The following is a 22767-nucleotide window of genomic DNA, read 5'->3' on the forward strand; positions in this document are numbered from 1 at the left end:
GGGCCAGATAGGTTGGTGTGTCACGATTGCAATGAAAATGATAAGCCCATGAAGTGCTGCGCTTTAGGCACACTGTGGGCATGCTTTTTCTCAAAGTGACCTGATTCTGACCTGGTAGATTTTTTTTTCTTTGCTCAAAAATTATTTTAATGTATTTTAAATGTGGGTCAAGACTGGCCAAACTCACATGGTCCACATATACTTTTTTAAAATCTGGGCCAAAAATTACATTTTACATCTGGCCCAAATCTGGTGTTCTGCCTTAAAGACGGTGCCACCTATGTCAAACCCGGGCCATGTTTGGTTCACATGCTGGATCCCAGTGCCGGATGAACGCTTGCTGTGCCAACTTTATGCCGAATCTGGGCCAGAATTCATTGCTACTAGGGAGATTAATCAAATTTTTATGTTTTTATGTTTTTATGCAATTATGTTTTAAATTAGTTTGTTTTGTTTTTACTTTAATACTATAAGTTGATTATAAAATGGAAAAATACTGAATTAGTTAATATAAAGCAATGTTTTCTAGTCATTTTTAAATAAATTAGGAAAATACCCATGGTAAATTACCCCACCTATATTAACCTTCGGCCCACTAGCCTCAATCAAGTTTAATTTTTGACCCTTCATAAGAAAAAGTTTTGGCACCCCTCTGTTAGAAAGAATTGTTACTAGCCGCGCTATTAGATTTGCGACACAAGACACCAATTTCACTATATTTAAAGATGTAATATGTATGAGTGTTACCTATTGGTTGAACCAGGTATCAGAGAAGGTTTTATTTTCGCACAGCCCCTCTTCCATTGACACAATACAAATGCAGGTTGCCAGATTAACGACACTAACAGGAATGAGTGTGCCTGATGTTCGAGCCTCACAACGTAAGCTGCTCAGCTAATATTTAAATTTGTGATACTAATAATTTTTGCTCATATAAAATTACCTTGTGGATTTTTAGAACTCTTTTTTAGTGGCGGCTACTTTCCTCCTGAGGTAATGCGAAGTGTTTTCTGCCAAGTGTCAAAATATAACTGAGTAGACTGGAAGTAGGCAGTAGACACAGCTGAATTGTCTAAACCGTCTTTACACCACAAAATGGAGTAGATCCAGCCGTAGATAGGATAAACCTGAATTACAAATGATGCTACCTGCACAACTATATCAGTAATCCCTCGCACTTTGAGCGATACTAAAATGCATTGCAAGTTGAACTGGACCGCAATGTACCACACAGTGGAATAGAAGCTTATAATACTAAGCCAACCCTACATAAACTCAGAGGGCAATGAGGTGAGAGCTCTGCAGAGTGATAGATGAATGATCTTCTAAAAGTTTATGTCCAGACGCTTTCTCAAAAATGCTTTCATTCTCAAAAAATCTGACTCACAGGCATATCCAAATCTTTGTCCAATTCCGCCGCTGTACGTTTCACTTGACGGGAACAAGGAGGAAGCAATTATCTGAGGCATGCTATGTATGATTAATGTTTTTCTTTCTCACATTCCTCTTCCCATTTTAAATTGCACATTTTCTCTTTATCTTTCCGTCTGTCCAAGCAACAGTAGTCTATCAGGTGGAAAATTGCATTTCTCCAAGTGTCTTTACACACGCTCTGAATAAACAGAACAAATAAAAGTGATCTAAGCCAACCCCGCGGGCATCACTCAGCACGCCGTCATCTACATTCATGCTCCATTTTAGGCTATTATAACAACAAAAAACGCCAGGCAAGATGGTAGATGACTCCTAAATCAAGTTTCTCATGATGGCTGTCATCTTGTTTCCATCCCCCAACTATCTCAGCCTCTCTTTTTTTCCTCTTCCTCATCCCCTCTCATTTCCTCATCATTCACTATCAACCTTTTTTTTTCTCTCCAATTTGATTTTTATGAAGTGACCGCGACCATGACAGCTGGCGAATCACTCCTCCATTATTAGATCTCGCAAAACAAGAAGGAGGACTGAAAAGAGCGAGCAGTACGGACATCGAAATTAAATAAAAGCAAGCGCTTTCTTCCTGGTCACAGCTCGGCAGTTTCTGATTAAATTGTAAATACGTAAGGGGTGTGATGTGGTCGCCTGGTTTAGTAAGTTGGCAAATGAAACTTATCTTGGGTTCGAGGTCGCCCAAATCTTTCATTTTTTTTTCAGCCGTAGGCAAAGAGGAAGGCTATTTTCCATCTATCTGTATAACAGTGCCACTGTCAAGCCCCATTGAACATGATGAGAAAAAGAGAGTAGATATGAAGCCGCATGTGGTCTTTGAAGCAGATTGGAGTATCTGTGTATTTACTAAGAGACCCATAACCATTATGGCACAAACCCCCCTCTTTCAGCCCACCCTGCTGCATCCACACAACGGCTCCACAGCCCGTAGATGAGATGAACTCTGTTCTCCTCTTACCACCCCCTAAAAAAACCTTCAGAAGCATAGGGACCCACTCTCCCTCATTAAAAAAACAACAGCCATTAATACTGGATGAGAAGCACTAAGGAAGAGGGGCAATTTTTTTGTTTTTTTTTTGAAAAGGGCGTTGCGCTCTACCACCGAGCATGCGCGCCTTTCTCACATACCCTGTTTTAGCTTCTTTCCTCCTGTACATACACTAATGCAGTCCAGCATTTGATCTTACACCTCGATCGCTTACACCTTTACAGATGGTGCGCTTGTCCTTACCGTCCTCAAACCTCTTGACCTGTAGAGCTTAAGTTGATGTTCTGTTTATTCTGGAATTAATTAAGCAGAATTCCAAGAGTCAATGCAAAGGTCTGCATCGGCTCCTAAGAGACTCTCTTTAGAATTTCTTCATAGCCTCTGAAAATATTTAGTGACAGGAAGCTATAGATAATCAATGACTTTGATAGCAAATTGACTTCAGTCATTGATGCACCAAAACTAATGATCCCACAATGCAACACTTTCACTACCTAAAATAGATTTTTCTTGTCTTTGCTATGTGCATTTAACAGACTTTTTAGTACTATATCTAAATTAGTATTATTATTTAACATAAACCTCAATAAAATCTCAGTTTATTTCTTTCTTTTCTTCTAACAGCCATTTCTTTCAGTGTTGGAAACTGTCCGCCTAAGGAGTTATTTGTTTGATCTTAGAACTGAATATTTAAATAGCTGCTCAGAAGTGTGTCTGTTTGTGTGTGTGTGTGTATTAATGTTAGTATGATTCTGTTATTCAGTTGGATGCAGAGCTCCAGGGGAAGCAGGGGTAGACGGTGGTGCTGTAGCCCTGTAGCATGACTCTGTCTTTGGGGACAGTGTTGGGCTGCAGGCCCTGTCTCTGGATGGTGCTGTGGGATTCATAGAAGGGTAGTGGATGCATAATGAATGCTCTAGTCCACAGGCTCTGTACACAGCATAATTAGCCTCATCAAAGGATGAAGCCATAAGCAACAGCGCCTAGAAGACCCCGCACTACGAGTCTTAACTAAAACAAAGCCGCCATTAGTCACCTACTCTGCATGAGCCATACTCGCTCTATTGGGATTCCTGCAGTGGTAATGTTTACTTGTTCCTTGAAATTTTTCCTTAAATTACTTGTGTTGTTTTGTTGTGGAAAGCCAGGATGCCAAAGAGTAGGGATAGCAGAATAGGTATAAGGAGGATCATGTGCAATTTACTGTTTCATTGGTAGTTTGTTTTTTTATTATGTGAATACATCACAGCAGGAGTGTCAATTCTTGCTCCTAGAGGGATAACGTCCTGTGGAGTTTGACTCCAACTTGTCTTAACACATGTTTGGGAGTAAATAGTAAAGACATGGTCACACTGCACTTTTCGCCCCATTGACTTTCATTCATATGCGAATGCGCCAGAACGGAAAAGCAAGCTTGTGCAAAAAGTTTCACAATTCACTGCATTTAAAAGTTCAAGCTTGTTGAACTCTGAATTGTGAATTTGTGTCATCTGAATTCCTGAGACCAACACAAGCTCAAAAACATAACAGAAATTTATGTTCAGCTCATTTTAGCATCATCTTGATTCATCCTAACCCTTTTACACAGCACCGCCCAAACTAATTTCACAGTCTAATCAAAGTGTGACTGTGGCTTTATTGACAACCTCAATTAGCTGCATCAGGTTTGTTTAATTGTAGATTGATACTAAAGTCTACATCAGGGGTGCTCAACCCTGCTCCTGGAGATCGACCTTCCTAAAGAGTTCAGCTCCGACCCTGATCAAACACACCTGAATCTATTAATCAGGACCTGAACAGCACTTGATAATTATAGGCAAGTGTGTTTAATATGGGTTGCAACTGAAATCTGCAGGAAGGTCGATCTCCAGGAACAGGGTTGGTCACCCCTGGTCTACATGGTAGGAGGGACATGGTATGGAGATATCATCCCGAGGCCTCTAGAGCAGGGATCACCAAACTTGTTCCTGGAGTTCTGGTGTCCTGCAGATATTAGCTCCAACCCTAATCAAACACACCTGAACAAGCTAATCAAGGTCTTACTAGGTATACTTAAAACACCCAGGCAGGTGTGTTGAGGCAAGTTGGAGCTAAACCCTGCAGGGCATCGGACCTCCAGGAACAAGATTGGTGACCCCTGCTCTAGAGATTGTGCAGTGCCATTGATGTGATTCAAGTCCTGTGAATAGATGATGCCAACCATTGAGGACTTCTAGCGGTCTCCATAACTCTGTACCAGGCTGTATTCTAAGCAGATCCTATGGCGGTTATGGAGGAGTAGAAAACATGAGACTGATTCCTGAAAGACTCAGTGACAGATGAGTCTCTGCATTGATCTTTGTCCCTTACTCACACCTGCAGCTTCTCAATGATGGACGTTCAGCGTTGTCCAGTGCCTGGCGCCTAGACTGCAGCTCTGCACAAGAGGCTTGGCCAGAGGAGAAGTGGTCGTGCCCTACTGTGCCTGGTTTCTCCTGAGGTTTTTACCTTCACTTTTGCCAATTGGTGAAGTTTTGTTCCATGCCACAGTCGCCACTGGCTTGCTTGGTTTGGGATTTCGATTTACTTTTCAATGTGTGTAATTCAACTACAACTCTGACAACTGGACTGACACAGTTTCAATTTCAATTTACTAGGACTTCTATGTTAAGCTGCTTTGACACAATCTACATTGTGAAAGCGCTATAAAAATAAAGATGAATTGAATTGAATAGTGGTTCTCCATGAGGATTTGCACTCAATTTGCTCTAGAGTTAGGCAGAGTTGGTTTGTAATCTCCAAAACGATTCCGATGTGCAGTAGAGTCCAATAAAGTCTCTGTCCAGTGGGAATATAGAACTCTAGACAAACATAAGCACATGACAAAGGATGGAAATGACTTTGCACTGTTCCATCTGTAAATGTTTGACCTCTGTGTAGCAGTTTTGTTATTGGCTAGAGACAGAGCCCTAAAATGCAGGACCACGTCTCTCTCCCTTTCTCACCGTCTCCTCAGCTAGCAGCCTATGTCTTCGAGAAAAAGGTCAAGGTTGCACCAGAGCACCTTAGCGATTTGCTTCTCGCTGAAATATACCCATTATATTGTGTGTATCTTCAAGGGCCTTGTGTGTGTGCACATGAACCATGTCCTATTTTTGACCAAAGCATCAGGACAAAATTCCAGAAAACAGAGCCCCCCTCTTTGCCTTTTTTGTTGTGTGACTGGGATTTATAGGGTGTGCCTATATGTCTCTGACAATGATACATTAGTTGTATACCTTGAGCGAGCTTAAATCTTTCCAGTTCCCTTTTGTTTTCTTGGTCTTTTTAAGCGTAAGGTGGTGGTTCCTCATTAGATCTTCTGTAGGCTAATGACTGCTGTCTGTGCTGAAAAGGTTTCAGTATGGATCGGCTGTGTCCTCAGGGCTCTGGACTGTGTGCCACCAGGAATTCCCCTGAGAGAGGTCAACTCAAAGACTGACCCGGCCTTCCTGTCAAAAGCAGGACACACTTATGCTCTTGCAGATAATCCACACATAAGTCATCAAGACATCTATTTAATGTTTGTGGGTTTATCTTAAATTAATAGTTTGTTCGTGGATATTAAAATAACATTCGTCAGATTAATTTGTGACATTTATGAGTGTATAGTAAAATACAATGCTTTGCAGATGATTAACACTTTCAGATGCCTGGAAGATGTATGTGTGTTTCTGGACAGTCGTATTTTAATTTCAATACTGTTCAGCAGAAATGTAATACATTTATCTAAACTCATTAAGCTCTGGTGATAAATAAATTGTGCCTCCTATGTGCAGTACATGTCATATTTTCATATTTTCTATCTGTATGCGTAATGGTGTGGAAGTATATACATTATGCCAAGTGTAGACGCACATCAGGGATTAACTTCATCTTCGTAAGGGTTAAACACTGTAGTTTATCGTGCATGTGAGACTCTGTCTGATTGTCGTTCTGAGTGAAATCGCTATTGACAGTGGCAGAGGGCTGATAAGAGAGGCTTAGTCGCTAATTACTGCTCTGTACTGTCTGTTTCAGTCAATGAAGATATCCCTGTCTCTCTCTCTCTCCGGACTGGACCCTCTGTTTTTTGGGGAATTGTAGATTAGCCAGCGTTCTTCGCCTCTCTCGCTTTGCTCTTAGCTCGCTCATCAAATCGGTAAATGCAAATGTGCCCATTTGTTTGTTAGGATGGCAGGTTTTAGCATCTCTCCAGTGTGTTGTGTTTGGTTATCTTTGCTACAGTGTCTCTGCTCTCGCTAATCTCCAAACATTAGATTACTCTCTGCTAATTAAAGTGCCTGCAGAGCCAAGAAGGTGCTGGGAAGAGAGGCAAGAGTGAAGTGATTGAAAACATCTTCTATCTCTCTCTCTCTTAGATCCTGCCATAACATTGATAGGTCAAGGAGATGAGCAGGACTGATTGCTACTTCTGTATTTGAGTTCGGAACAGCATATAATAACGATTGTATCTCATTAGCTTTGAGTCAATGAGTTGCTTAAAGAATCTTTCGGTCAAGCCTTCCCAGTTAGCTTAAGGGCTGATTTATACTTCTGCGTTAAGCGCATGCGTATGCACCGGCGCAGCCTACATGTGGACGTATAGCCCTCGCAGTGGCAGTCGTAAAATTTAACTACTTCAAGAGTTCACACTTAGCTGATGATTGATAGTAAAGCTAGTTTGGCGTGCTGTCCCGGGAGAGAGCCCTGAGCTTATAAGATCCTCGAGCCCTGGGCTCCCTCGCGTTGCAAGGCGAGAGGGGAGTTTGAGCTCAGGTAGATCTCTGACTCCCCTTCTTGCTTGTTGTAGCTAAGTGTCGGATATGTATGCTGAAAGGTATACTCAGAGTTTAGCTAATGTATTGTGATTAATTGTTTAGAGTGCTTGTTTTTGAACTGTGGGAGGAAACCGGAGGACCCGGGGAAAACCCACGCGACCACGGGGAGAACGAGCAAACTCCGCACAGAAATGCCGTCTGGTTTGGAAAAGGAATAAAAACAGGGGCATTCTTGCTGTGAGGCAACAGCGCTAATCGCCGGCCACCGTGACGCCCGTTTGAAGGAGGGAAAGTAGGGTTGGGTGGGGGGGTTTCTTCAAGACGAAGATATTGAGATGAGAAAAGTCTGGTTATTTATAGTGAGTTAAGGATCGTCTGATAGGATAATCAGTCATTAGCTAAAGTTGGAACAGCTGTGAACAATCATAAGCACGTGATCCTCTCGAAATTTGTTTATGAATAAACTTCACATGTCGAAATGACACATAGCGCAAGCTCTGTGATTGGTTGACTTGGTAGCGCTGACGAGTGTGGGTGGGACCAAGAGCCACTGCAACTCTTTGGAGTGAGTGTTTACAAGTAAGAGTCCTGTGAAGGAGATCAAGTTGGACACTGTTGCTTTGTGTTCCCTTTATGATTAAAGTTGTTGCACATCCGCCGGTTCCTGCTGCAAAGTGAGCAAGTTTGAGCTACTTATACATTAAGGTAGCGTTCAGAAAAAATAAAACACCAGGAAAGAAACACAGCACAGAGGAACATAAACACCTACTGCCAGCTAGAGTTTCAGAAGTGCTATTGCCGAGCAACACAGACAGTGTGCAGAAGTATAAATGCACGGCTATGCGCAAGGCAAGTGCCGTGGGTCACGCTGACCTTTTAACGCAGAAGTATAACCAGGCTTAACTGGGAATAGACAGTAGTTGAACTTACATGTTGTTTAGCTTGTCATTTTTGGTCATCATCGCATTCAAGCCAAAGAAAGGTCAGGTTGGTTTGTGTATGCCGTTAACTACCTTGATTACTGAGTTTTAGTTGGACCATCTCCATCTGATACAATATAACGTGTTTTATCGAACAGGGAAATGTCCTTGTAATATCTTAGCACTCATTTTATCATATTAAACAATGACAACACATCTTAGCGTATAAGGAATTGTTTTGTTGGACTACGTCTTACTATTAACAGAATATGCAGGTCTAATGTGTTGCAGATAATTGAGTTTTAGCTCAAGCTGCTGTTGGGAAGCCTATGCCTAGGAATAGTAGGTTTCTCTGGGACTTTTACCATCTCAAGCTTAGCTTACATTTTCAGCATGCCAGGGGGAAGAGAGAAAGAGACTGCTGAGATCAGCAGCACATAGTTGCTATAAGTGAAAGGAAAGAGGGGAGCTGCACAAAAATTGCTTATAGATTTATTTTTGTCAAAATTGGAAATGGCTTCTATGTGTTTTTCTCCCTTTCATCCTCTTTCTCCTTTAAGTTTCACACCCTCTGCATTTTTAGTATTACGCCTAAATCTATAAACCTTATGTGTGTGCTTGAACGAGTGTTCAGCAGAATGTGTTAAATAGAGGGTAAATGGCAGTGTGCACACACACACACACACACACGCACTCTTATGTTTGACAGCAACGGGGATAAATGTCACTCGTGACAATGTGTGTGTCGTGCCAGAGAGATGCCCTTTTCTGCGATGTCCCCCTACGACCCCTCCAGCACGCTCAGGTCTCAATATGGTGTCAAGTGCTGGGACCTGCACATCTATATGCATGTTCACACCTTTGTGCACACATAGAGATACGCAAGCAGGTGGAGGAGGGCTTTTGGAGCTCAGAGACCCAGAGCGGAGAAGTGCTGACAGAGTAGGATGTGATTTCAGGATCACTGTGTGATCAGATATGCCCAGCGTGATGCCTGCTAACCAACCTCTCCTCCTGTGAGCTCTTGTGAGCTTCTACGCCTTGCAGCTCACTCTCTATATTGCTTTTTCAGAGTTTCTTCTTTGCCTCAGTATTTTGTTTCTGTTTATTTGTGAGTGTAGTCACAGTAATCTCCACCAGACATGGCTTTCTCCTTCCCCTGGCCTTCCCAGACCTCATCCTGTAGTTTATCTCACAGTATTCGTCATGTTTTGTAAATAAACAGCTTCTAAATAATGATGCCGTATAACCCATTAATGTGGGCCTTTAGCCATAATAAAAGGTGCAATCCATATTGCAAACGGCCACAGTGAGCACTTAATTAATCTTAATTGCTTGCCACTTTGAACAGCCTGCGGAGTCCACGTCATTACTCTAAATGACTTCTCTCTGAAAAATTGCACATGCAAGACCTTTTTTTTCTTGTTCATTCTCCTTGCTTGATGAGATGAAATGCAAACTCCTCCCCTTTTGCCTTCTATCAGTCTGCTTCTTATGCTAGCAATTCCACCACACAGAGGACCAGGGAAAACCTTTCGTAAGCTGCCAAACAGCTTTGGCTGTTGGTGGGGAGGCTATTTGCCATTGTGGTCCAGGCGGAAGAGCCGTGGGTGTGTGGGGGGAAATGGGGTTGAGAAATGGTTCCTCCTTCATCCTTATCACTGTGTAGCACACCTGCAGTCCTTATGGTGCAGTGCTCCTAATTGCTTTCCTCCCTCAACCTTACTCCGCAAGGCCTGCTCCCAATATCTGCCCATGCCTCTCATTCCAGGATAACTGCCTCTCTTGTCTATGAATGCCACCGAAGACATGAATTTATGGGTCTTGCCATATGGTTTGCAGGAAGTGATATAAAGAATTGGTTGTGTCCTTTCTTAGCTGCCATGTTGTTACTGCCTTAGTCTGAATTAAAGATAGAGTTAGCTCTTTGGAAAGACTTAACTTACAATCTAGGCAAGTTAATAAACATTAGTCACATCTGTAGATCAGTTGAAGTGGCTAAAAATGGAAACCCTAAATCATTTTCTGGTTCTAAACCTTTACAGAAGGATCTTTGGTCCTGGTGGTATTGTAAGTTAACACATAACTTCCTCATGCAAGATTAATGTAAGGAGCAAATTAGGCTGATGTGTTTAAGTCACTCTCAGAACATACAATACCTGCCCTGTCATAATGATACCTGTATGATTTTCCCCCTCTCTCAAGCAGAGGCAAAATCTGTTATTGGTCCCCTACCTACTTGTGTCAGGCTAGTCATTGAGAGGTAATTTTGTGACACAATGGTGCCTGAAGATGGATGGTTCTCCAGACCTCTCTTTAGTCTGAAAGTGTCATAATAGTCCTGCCTCTGTCTAGGGGCCTGTGGGAGGCTTCTGTAATGTGTAGGGTCCATCCCTTGGTGTGCATTGAAAAAGCTTTTCCTTTTCCTATGATAAGACATTGGGACAAAGACTGTTTCTACTCTAGCTAGTGTAGATACAGGAAGTAATGCTTTTAGGAATGCCTATTTGTCAGGGTGGGAGAAGATGGCTTCTCCCTTCAATTGTTGTTCTCTTGCCTCCTCTTTCTAACACAAAAGCACTCTCCCTAGTGCAGTTTTTCCAAAGAATATTACTGTGGGGACCAAGAAAGGAGGAAAAAGATGAGTGGGTATCTTTAATGGGAGCTACGTTCAGGATCCAACCAGGCACAGCTGAGGACATTAAGCATGGAACGCAGTGAGTGACCATGGCATCCGCGTCCGCAGAGTGTAACCATATCCCTGCTATTTTAGGCACTTGGCCTAGGCTTACGTGCCACTCCCTGCAGCACAGCTGGACAGATTGAAGCAGCAGGAACTGCAGCAGTTGGAGTAGCTTCTTCATGATCTGGCCTCTGGGGTCACGAGGGGTCTACAATACGCCAGTTGGCAGCACCCTCGGTGGTGATGAATGTTCGGGAACTCGTTGGGTGACGCCGAATTTCTCATCATTAATCCTGGCCATTATAAGGCCTTTTCCACCATCATTGATCCCACAGTTCCTATTCCCCCCAGCTGACGCAGCCCCTCTAGAGAGGGAGGGGGTGGTCCGGGTCATTGGTTATCGAGGTAGGAGGATGGAGATCAAGCCCCTGGCAGTGTGTCAGCAGCAGCCGGAAGGTAGAGGAGTACAGCAGATGTTGTGAAGTACAGATCTCCTTTGCGCATACAAATTTGAGTTTGCTGACAGTGGAAGCTAACGCCAACAGTGGGTTGTTGTGTAAAGCTGGGTTTAAGGATGGAAGAGCTTTTAGAGGTTTGCCATATGTCATCAGAATCTAAAGGTCACCTTTATCCTTATGTGACTGCTAGAGAAAGTATTAAATGACAAAATCTGAAGGAAAGCAAATTAAACATCATGCAAACATCAGCATTTCTAACAGTTTCACTCATATTGAAGATACTACTCTCTAACTTTTTTGAAGTGTTCAGAAGTTTGGAAGTGTTTTAGTGCCCCTATTCCTACTTTTCTTTCTTTATTCCTTATATTCTTATTTTAAATTGCTCTGTCCTGTCTAGTTTTGCCAAATCATATATATATATATATATATATATATATATATATATATATATATATATATATATATATATTTTTTTTTTTTTTTTTTTTTTTTTTTGTCGTCTCCTTCTGTCCTTTTCGTTCACTTACATGTTCCTGCTTGCAATTGCAAATGCTATCTAACAAAGCAAGGGAAAGACTATCAGCTGTGAAATAACAGAATATCAGGGTCTTCATGTGTCTGCCACCCTAACTCTCAGAAAATAAAGGTACAAAATATGTCAATGGGGTGACATCCTTTCAAAAAGTACACTAATGTACCTTACAGGTGCATATTGGTGCCTTTAGGGTACAATTTATGTAATTTAGGTTACAATTTACAAATTTTTTGTCACTAATGAGGTTCATAATTCAGGTATTAATCTTTACCTTTAAGGTGCATATGTGTAGCTTTTTAAAAGATGCAACTTTAATGATAGGCTTTGTACCTTCGAGTACATCTGAGAGTTAACAAGAAGTGGAGTATTCGGTAAAGGTGTGCTATGAAAACAAATAAGGAAAGTGGATTATTTTCCCCCAGGGTCTGTCTTCTACTCAACAGTATGTCTTGATTAAGAGTAACCCCTTCTAATTGCCCAGCTTCCAGGACAGATGGAGGGTTTCCTCTGCCCTGCAGGGGACGTAATGCATTTAGCACCACTATCTCTTGCTCGTCTTGTTCTAAATGGTGTTTCCTTGTAACCAAATGAAGACATTTTCTGAAAGAAATGTTCTAATTTAGTAAATTTGATACACCTAAAATGCGGCTGGGGCAAAACGTTGGCGCAGTGGGTAGCACTGTCACCTCACAGCAAGAAGGTTTGAGCCTCGGCTGGGTCAGTTGGCATTTCATTATAGAGTTTGCATGTTCTCCCCGTGTTTGTGTGGGTTTCCTCAGAGTGCTCCGGTTTCCCCCACAGTCCAAAGACATGTTCTGTAGGTGAATTGGGTAAGCTAAATTGGCCGTAGTGTGTATGTCCTTGGTCATCCAGGTTGGGGGTTGAGCGCCCACCTCATAAAAACTAAATGTTACAAAACACCAATATGGTGTGTCTAAATATCAACTTCGCTATAAATGGCCCTGGGAGTAAGTAAGTAAAATGCAGCTGCGCTTGAACCTTTTAACAAGCAAGCATGATGTTCTCTGGTGTTAAGTAAAAACAAGGCAAACTGAACCTTTAGTGGTCTGTCATCACGTCCAGTAGCAATGCAGGAATGGCCTCTCAGTGCAGGTGTTTTTTGGATTGGAATGTGTCTGTTTGTGTGCACGTGTGTGTGTGTGTGGGTCAGCTAGACGATGTAATTACTCGGATCACTGAGCATGAAGGTGGGGCCATGCTCTCCTTTCAGTAGTAGGTCGTGGCCGGCAGCTGGGGAGCTAATACTCCTATCAACAGCTGTGTAATCACAATCCTGTAGTCCAGCCAGTATGGACTCGCTCACCTGCCAACACGCAGCACACACCAGCCCTCGGACTCTAACTCCCATGATCCTTTGGTGCATTTGCAGGTGCACGCTCAATAGACAGGACAGGGAGCTCTAATTAGAGACATGCACATGAATCGCTTGACTGTTGCTGAAACATTCGCTGGAAGCCAGGTGGAGAGTTCAAGGTGTTTTCCGTGGTAATGAATGCAGACGGAGGGGTTTGATTAGCACCACTTTGCACAGTTCGGGAAACCTATCTCTGGAATCTTAGTTAAACTAGCTAGGGACATATTATTGTGAGTTATTTCCATGTAATGGTTGATCCCATCTTTTCATAAGTTGGCAGAGGCGGCGGTCACGGTAGCTGGTGGGTTTTGTGGTTTCAGCGAAGATGAAGACATTAAGGGGAGGTGTTGCTTTATTACTTCACTGTTTCCCTAATGGAGGAAAAAAAAAATTAAATTAGCTGCTAATTTGCACTGATGTCTCTGGTGGCAGGAAGTTGCATGTCGTGTCAGTTTCTATTAGAAGAAGCTCTGTCACTTTTTTTTTTCTCGTGATATTTCCTTCTGACTGAACAGCGAATAGCGCATGCTGCGATTGACCTTTTAAGAAGACACCATTAGGTTTGCCGGATTAAATATACTATCAGTTTGTTAAATGACACAAAGTAATTAAAAGGGGTTTGTTGTTCTATTCATCATGTTCACGTAGTATTGAATTTTGATAGCCAATTTTTTTTCGGCTGCTTTTTCAGACAGCTGCCTCTTTGATCCGCAAATCTTAGCATTTCATTAACTGTCTGTCTGCGGGTGTCTTAACATTCTCAAAGCTCTGACTGACACTTTACACTACGATGAGTATCATAAAGATAATTGCGTCTGTGTTTAATAAGATTAGCCGCATCCCATTTCCGCTAACAAATGTCCCGCGTTTAAATCCATGAATGCTAGCACGTCTTAATCTTTACGCATTGGTATAGATGTGTTAAAAGCGTAGGGGGTGTCGTATGGGGTCCCTCTCAAAAGTGTCTCGATTAAAACAATGACCTGTGATTGGATGTCGAGGTGGATGAAAAGTAAAGATTGATTTCCATTTACCCCCCATTAAGAGTCAGACATCTGGAATATCGCCTGCATATCAGGCGCGTGTCATCTGTTTTACATTCAGGAGCTTTAACGGAGGCCTTTCCTCCTCCGCCCTGTCAGAATAACTTTGCTCGCTCACGTCTGGAATGTGAGCCCTCTGCCTGCCTTTGACAGATGAATAGAAATCAAGCTGCATTGTTTGATAGGTGCTTGGGATTGTTTTTACCTCTTTGCTAATAGGGGCTCTGCGCGGTGGATCGGTCTTTGTGTAGGCTCCTCAAGTGTGCGTCTGGTGCATTTCGATGTCTGTCTGTAATATTTTTTTTTCTTCCTTTCTCTGCATTTTTGGTGTGTTGTGTGAGGTTTCTCTCGGGTCGCCGGGCCGCCCCGTGTCATGTTGTTGTCAGTCAGGAGCTGCAGGCCAAGCGTGGAGACGGAGCAGGAGACAGAGGAAAGCATGAAAAATACATGATAATCATGCCGCCACACTGAGCACAAAGGCCTAATTGGGAAAGAGGCTCTTTTCCCCTGTTTGCGCTGCTGTAGCAGCCCGCGGGCTCCAAAGCTCAGGCTCTGCAGAGAGACGCCACACTGTGACTCTATTCCAATCCTTTACTTTATCTTATTTATTCAGACACAGCTTTTAGCATAGGATTTCACAACATTGTGTTTATAAAAAAAACCTTTTAAAACAACAACAGCAAACAGCAAAGCCAAGAAATGCAAAAGCATCCAAGTGTTTGCATACTGATGTTTAGTCTGTCTTTTGTTTTCATAGTAAATTTTCTGGTTTGTTATGTCTGTAGTAGATTTTCACCCAGCAACGTTTTTGACGGTCATTTACTTCAGTTATTGATTTGACTAATTGAGTATTTAAAATAATGCATGTTATATATTATCAATAATAGGTTAAAAGCATGCACTCACCGGCCACTTTATTAGGTACACCAGTCCAACTGCTCGCTAATGCAAATTTCTAATCAGCCAATCAAATGGCAGCAGCTCAATGCATTTTGGCATGTAGACATGGTCAAGTTGATCTGCTGTATATCAAACCAAGCATCAGAATGGGGAAGAAAGGGGATTTAAGTGACTTTGAATGTGTCATGGCTGTTGGTGCCAGATGGGCTGGTCTGAGTATTTCAGAAACTGCTGATCTACTGGGATTTTCACACACAACCATCTCTAAGGTTTACAGAAAATGGTCTGAAAAAGTGAAAATATCATGTGAGCGGCAGTTCTGTGGGCACAAATGCCTTGTTGATGGTCAGAGGAGAATGGCCAGACTGGTTTGAGCTGATAGAAAGGCAACAGTAATTTAAATAATCACTAGTTACAATCGAGGTATGTAGAACGCACAATACCAGCCAAGAAATATGCAGCAACTGCATGATGCTATCTTGTCAATATAGACGAAAGTTTCTGAGCAACATTTCTAGTACCTAATTGAATCTCTGCCATGAAGTATTAAGGCTGTTCTGAAGGTAAAATGGGGACCAACCCAGGGGCTACCTAATAAAGTGGTCAGTGAGTGTATTTGAAATGTACAATTTTTGCCCTTAATAAACTATTAACTGACTTTTAATCAATGCATTTGCTACTTTTTAATATGTATGAGTATTAGAGATATGCATTCTCTAAGTATGCTCCAAATGTATGGAATGAGCGTCTACATAAAAATATTTTAAAGACTGTCAAATTAGAACAGTGCTCATGTTTTAACAATTGATTATAGTTTATACTACTTTTTGTGTGTGTCTATGTGTTGTGACTTGTATTTATTATGATTCATATTATTTTGTAACAAACAAATAAATAAATAAATAAATAAATAAATAAATAAACAAACAAACAAACAAACAAACAAACAAACAAACAAATAAATAAATAAATAAATAAATAAATAAATAAATAAATAAATAAATAAATAAATAAATAAATAAAGGTAGTAGTTAAGCTTAGATATCAGGAAGAATTAGGCATGTAAAATAAAGATTAGGCAAAATTTGTACTTTATAAATACTTATAAACAGCCAATATATATTGATAGTTAGATAATAAGCCACTAGTTAATAATGATAAATGGTACTTAATCTAAAATTATTTCAGCACAGCACAAAAAATAATCAATAATCAAATAGTTGTGGATTTTAAATTTTTTTGTTTTTGATTATTATCACATTGATTGATTCATTTCTGCAACTCAAGTTTGCATGCGTAATGTACATACGCATTTAATTGTAATGTTATATGGGTTAACAATAACATTTGGAGCTTCATGTTTTAGCTGATAGCCCGGATATATAAACGAGGAGTGAAAGAATAAAGGGCATTATCATTTACCCTCCTCTTCCATCTCCACCCCTTTTTTATTTCATCCATTAAACCTGGCCAGGCCCAGCCTTCTGTCCCTACAGCACCTGATTATAAAACAATGCCTTATCAGAACCACATTCTCCTTCCATAAATCAATTAAAGGCTGTGTGCGGATCCGCCAGTCTGCATGCAAAAAAAATCACCGCCCACTAAAAAGCACACATGCACGCATCCGCTGTAAGAGCAGCCAAATTAATAACAGTAAGTGGATAAAACCCTGGGTCACACCAGCAACTCCGGCACGTGGATTAAAGTGCAGCTGGACAGGGATGACTGAACTGATTCCACTCTCTCTTGATTCTGTCTGACTCGCATGCAAATAGCAACCAAGGAAACAAGACCTAATTGGCATTTGCAAAATGTGGCTAAATGTGGTTCAGAAAATGTGGAGTTAGCAAAAATGCTATTTTTTTAGTACTTCAGGAACATCCTGATGTTTCATGTGGTTCGTTTTGATCTTCGATCGTAACAGTGTCCTTTATTTGTCCTGTACAAGATGGCCAGGTCATGGTACCTGATTAAGTGCGCTTGTGGTCTGGGAGACCTTGGGTTCCTGCGATCCTCCAAGGATTTATGTCATGCTTTATTCCTCGTCATAAATCCCGCTGAAGGATAGCTCAGACTCTCAGACGAGTCTTTTCATCTCCTCTAACCTTCTATCCCACTTGCTTTTTCTCATCATTTTGAAATTAAGACGTGGTTCCCCCAAGGTCAGATTGGTAAGCTTGGTTAGCTTCTTCACATTTGGAGTGTTCCAGCAGTCCATTCCTGCTCCTTCATTGTTGTTGTGTGTGTGTTTTTTCTTTGTTGAGTAGCCGACCCTATGTTTTCAGCTCTTGTGGCTGTTGTTGTCAGCTCTCCGGGGAGCCGATGGCCCTCAGAATCGCCATAGGAAAGAGAGAAGAGGTTGTTACTTTAATTTTCTCTGGCAATGTCAACAAAGGGCAGAGAATAAGAGCAGGGGGGTGGATGGCGAAGCATTGGCACTGCCTGATTTCCAGCGCTCCTCAAGTTCCTTTTAATGGATTTTCTTTGCGGACGGAGAGCCATCTACTCTGACGGACGGGATAAACTGTAGGTGGAATGAGTTTAAAACAGTTCAACCTCTCACCCCTGTTTGTCACCCCATGTGACATGCAGTTTCGGGGGCCGGTGTGAAGCGGGCGAATGATATGATGTGTCGAAGGGTTGGGGGGGTCAGCTAATCCAGCGGCCCAGCATGCTAGCGCTCTCTCACGCACGGCTGCCTTTCAATAAATAAAAAATGGAGAACGTGTCTCGCAAATGTAATATTAACCTCCCCATCTCAAGAGAAAGGCAGGGTTTGGTTCATGAGCACGTCTCTGGTTTGGGGCGAAGACACACTGTGCTAATGGAAACACACGCTCTTAGTGTTTGAGGATTACCTTTAAGGACTTCGGTCTCCAGAGAGGCAGGGGGGAGGGAATTGGAGCAGCGAAGGTATCCGGCGTGAACCCGACAACTACCTATTGCATCTTATTCCTGAAGCAATTACGCATTTTTGCAACCCGCCGCCCAACGCAATCGAAAAGGTCGTTTTCTGAAGTTGAAAGGTTTGAGATGCAGCTTTCACCTGGAGTTGACAGACCACCATTGCATGGCTGTCTCCTGCATCACTGCTCAACCATCCACATCCTCTCGCATGCCGATCTAGCTTCTTTTTTTTTCCTTAGGAGATAGCCAATTGGTTACGGTCCCAGGGAGAAAGAAGCTGACCTCTGGAACTGAATTTTTATTATTCTGTTTTTCAATAAGCCAGAACCGTTCCCATTCACTGTGTCCCAAAATGAAGCCATAAAAAAAATATTCCATTCCCTGCTGGAATTCGTGTTAATATTATAATTATGAGAGATAAAATGCTGTGGCATTTCAGAAACGATATTAATGGAGACCTTCAAGTATAAAAAAATATGCAGAACAAATCAAAAGAACAAAAAAGAAAGACCGTTCCTGGTCTTTATCTTCAACTTTCATTACCGTGCAGTTAATGGAACGATGGCTTGGAGAGAATGTTAATTACCAGTTCACTGGTTTTGACAGAAAGAGAATTTAACAATGCATTTAACATTACAAGAAGTCATTTTCTCGTTGTTTTTTCTGTCTGTAAGCAGTGATTCACTCTGTCGGAATTAGCTTTGTCATGTCGGCGTCCTTCATGATTTCCAGCTTATCAAACCAGAAGAATGACGCACAGCTGTCATATCATGCATTTTAATTCCGTCACAATAAGTCTGGAGTTATTCTTTAAAAGAGAAGCAAAATCAAATGTAGTTGCAGTTGCTCAATGCGGATTTAGACTTTTGTATTTTAGTTAGGGCTGCATGACTCTGGCTAAAATGACAATCACGATTTGTTTTTTGCTTAAAATCAAGATCACGATATTCTTATGATTCTGTAGATGTAAAATAAAGACTTGGGGTGCTTTCACACCTGTGAATTGATTCAGTTGTTCCGAAACAGAGATTACAATTGTTTCATTGTTGCTCTTTGCTCTTGGAGCGGTTCGCTTTCACATTGCAAAATTTATAATCGGACCAAAAGAGCTAAAACAAGTCACGTGTGAGTAAACTTTCCTCTCATTGGAGTGTCAGGGTTTATTTTGCAGCGTCGCGCTTAACTGTCAGGAGAGGTGGTGGTTTGGTGGTGATTGACAGGGTGCGCGCGACCTGTCTGAGGAGAGATGCGGTGGGGAGGGGTGAGAAGGGTGCGCGACGCAGCCTATTTGAGGACCGGGAGGGAGACGCGAGATTACCGGGAGATCATCACTCGTTTGCGGGCATCCGACTCGCGAAACTTCCCGCCATACTCATAATTCTCTCTTCATATAGCCGTATGCCTATTACATATCCATAAAACACTGTGATATAACCGCGCTCGGATCGGATCGCTTTTTCACTGTAATCGAACTGCTCCAGGGTTCGTTTCAATCGAGCCGAGACCACCTCATTCAAGCGATCTATGAGCGATTACTTTGGCGCGGAACAGAGCGCGATTGCCCTGTTCACATATGCCAAACGAACCACGCTAACTGGGCAATCGAGATACGTTAGTGTGCTTTCACATCTGTAGTTCGCTTCATTTGGTCTGGGCCAGGGGCAATAAATAATACATTGTGGCATTTTCACACCACATTGCTGGTTTTGGTCCGAACCAGTTGAAAAGAACCAAAATGCACTCTTCTGACAAAATCCACATCACTCATTGGCCAGATGTTGTTGAACATATTTCCTAAAATGCTTATTGATTGGTCAGAATTCACGTGCGGGAAAATGCTAATAAACTCCCGCAAGTAAACAAACCGGCAGACACATAATGTCGCTTTTTACTATGGAGGTACGACTGCACTGACTGATTGTATCCCTGCTTTAGACAAACTATACATTTCGAGAATGAAGTATGGTTGTGGCTGGAAAACAATGTTTTAATGCATCGCACGTCTCTTTAGGAGGAGGCGTGAATTAATTTAGCTAAACTGTGACATGTTCATCTTGCGGAAATATTACCAACAATCCATTCGGTAGTGTTTTTCTCTCCGTTAGTAAAGCGCTGTCAACAAATATTTTTCCTCCATATCCCATTATGCACAGAGCATCGGCCTACAGCAGCTGGATTAGGCCAAAAGGCGCAGTACTTTTTGCGGTTGGGTCTGTTTTAGTTCGGATCATATTCTCACCACAAACGAACCGCTCTAGGGTTCGTTTAAAAGTGTAACAAGACTACCTCTTCAAGCAGGTCTCAATACGTTTTTTGGTCCGCTTTTGGTGCGCATTCGAGTACGATTGCTTCATTCACACCTGCCCAAGTGAACCACACCAAGATGGAAAACGAACTCTAGTGCAATTCAACCAAACTTAATAAGGCAGGTGTAAAAGCACCCTAAAATGAGTAGGCTATTTATATTGTTACTTCTCAAACATATGGTAAAACAACATTAAAAATATTAGGCCTACTGTGTGTAGGCCTACTGTTGGTTAAAATAAAAAAATTTGTATAGACTTGGAATGGTGGACTTGAACAGACTTTAATATGTCCTAGTTGTTGATTCACAGTGACAATTACATCACAATACAACTATTCATAATTCTAAAGTATGTTTTGAGCAATCTGTCACTGACAACATTATTCGACCATTTTTTCACTGGTAAAATTAGACATTTATCATCAGATTCCATCCTGCATTATATTCAACATTATATAAGCTAGGGTAGTTATACTGATCCAGTAAACATTTATTTTCATGCACAACACTTTGTGTTCGCTATTAAAGAAAAAAAAAAAACATCACATGCTTGTTGTAATCATAATTATAAAATGCAGTATGATCATTTCAATGATGTGTGCACCTTCGATATCACTTTTAATGCCGAGTGCAGATCATGTCAAGGCTGCCATCATTCTGAGAGAAAAAAAACACACAAACAAATCATACTTCCTGTGCGGCTCCCATATGATTGATCCATGCAACAAACTGAACATTATTAACAACTTTATCACCTGTTATCCACTGCCTATGCAAGTTCTGGTCACTAAAGTAGACATCATTGGCAGCTGCACACACATCCTTGGTGGTAAACAATCAGTGCATCAGCTCATGCGTGATACATGTTTGTGAAAACGTCATAACTTTAAGACAGAAATGACATTTTGGGGTGGATTATACCTTATAAATACAGTATGTGACACTTTTGACAGCATTTGGAGGTGGCCATGTTGCTGAGCAAAGTATACAATACAATTCAATTCAGTTCACTTTATGTCTATTTCTATAGCGCTTTTACAATGTAGATTGAGTCAAAGCAGATTAACATAGAAGTTCTTGTAAATTGAAACTGTGTCATTCCAGTATTTAGAGTTGAAGATTAGTTTAGTTCAGTGTAAATAGTCACAGCTGAACGTCCAAACACTAAAGAGCAAATCCATCAATGAGCAGCTCCACAAGTCTCAAACCAAGCAAGCCAGTAGCGACAGTGGCAAGGAGCAAACTTTTTGATAAAATTGATAAAAGTGAAAGAAAAAAAACTTGAGAGAAACCAGGCTCTGTTGGGCACGACCATTTCTCCTCTTGCCAAATTTCGTGAAAACGATGTGAAGACTTGTGCGACCACCTTTATGCTTCTTTCCTGACCTTATATAATAGGCTGAGTTATTGAAAAGCAGAATGTTTATGGTTAAATCAAGATTGAGATCGTGATCTTTTTTCGATCAATCATGCAGCCTTATTTTAAGTATTCACATTTCATACAAATCATCTTTAGTTTCTATTTATTTTTATGTTTTGCTTTGTTTAAATTATGTAGACGCCCCTTATCTTGCTGATAGATTGGAACAGTGAACACCAGCACTTTGCAGATGGATAACTCATCCCATAATTCTTCAAAACCATAGACAGATTGTCCTGATTTATCTATATCTCTCAGTGATGCTTCACATTCATTATTAAATAATGAAGGCCAACCACAACTTCATCATTTACTTACTCTCCAGTTGAGCAGACTGCATTGTAGTAAGTGTGTGTTAGAGCGAAAAAATGGCATAAACGACTTCGCCCTAATTGCATCTGGCCTAGAAATAGATTTGACATGTTCTCCAATTGTGCGCATTGGAAGTGCAAACTCTGCAGAAGTCGCAGGCGGCTTCAAAGCTTCCAGACCGAAGATCAAAGACTCGCTGCTTTGCTGACTAACTACCCTGCCTTCAGCCGTGCATATATTTAAAATCAATTTCATTGAAGCCATACCAAAATAAATATATAAATGCGCAGTCATTACGCCCACACAAATCCATTTACATCAACAAACCATTCCCGTGATTGGTGTCGAAGAGCGATCAGGCGAACCGTGTGACAGCGTAATGCCCTTGTGCATGCTAAAATGGAATTGTTTGTGAGTGCACTTGGATGTGTAGTTTGACGAATTTGCAATATCGGCTCGCTCTCGATGCTGACCTTGGGTGTATTATGAACGCCGTACAAACGCCTGTGGCATTTAATCTGAATACAGAAAGAAATGTTTTGCCATTTCGGAATCGTTACGAATGCAATGTCATTTCTAAGATGCGCATAGGTATTGAAAGAACTTGTGAAGAACTCCTTTAGGCTGGAATACGGTTTACAGTGCCAGGGCTTTAATGGTGGATCATGCTTGAATATGCACTCTCTCTTGCTTT

At 41.4% G+C, this 22767-nt stretch overlaps 1 protein-coding gene and 1 long non-coding RNA gene across 12 annotated transcripts in view; one reads left to right on the top strand and one right to left on the bottom strand.

The window, feature by feature from the left end:
* Positions 1–22767, top strand: part of robo2 (roundabout, axon guidance receptor, homolog 2 (Drosophila)) — an 866533-nt gene that overhangs the window by 585134 nt on the left and 258632 nt on the right.
* The window catches only part of LOC141377910 (uncharacterized), a 45632-nt gene continuing 34633 nt past the window's right edge, over positions 11769–22767 (bottom strand). Inside the window, exon 4 of the long non-coding RNA XR_012391025.1 lies at positions 11769–13554. This is a non-coding gene — a long non-coding RNA (uncharacterized lncRNA). The remainder of the gene's footprint in view (positions 13555–22767) is intronic.

Source organism: Danio rerio, chromosome 15, assembly GCF_049306965.1.
Source record: "Danio rerio strain Tuebingen ecotype United States chromosome 15, GRCz12tu, whole genome shotgun sequence".
NCBI classification, from domain to species: domain Eukaryota; kingdom Metazoa; phylum Chordata; class Actinopteri; order Cypriniformes; family Danionidae; genus Danio; species Danio rerio.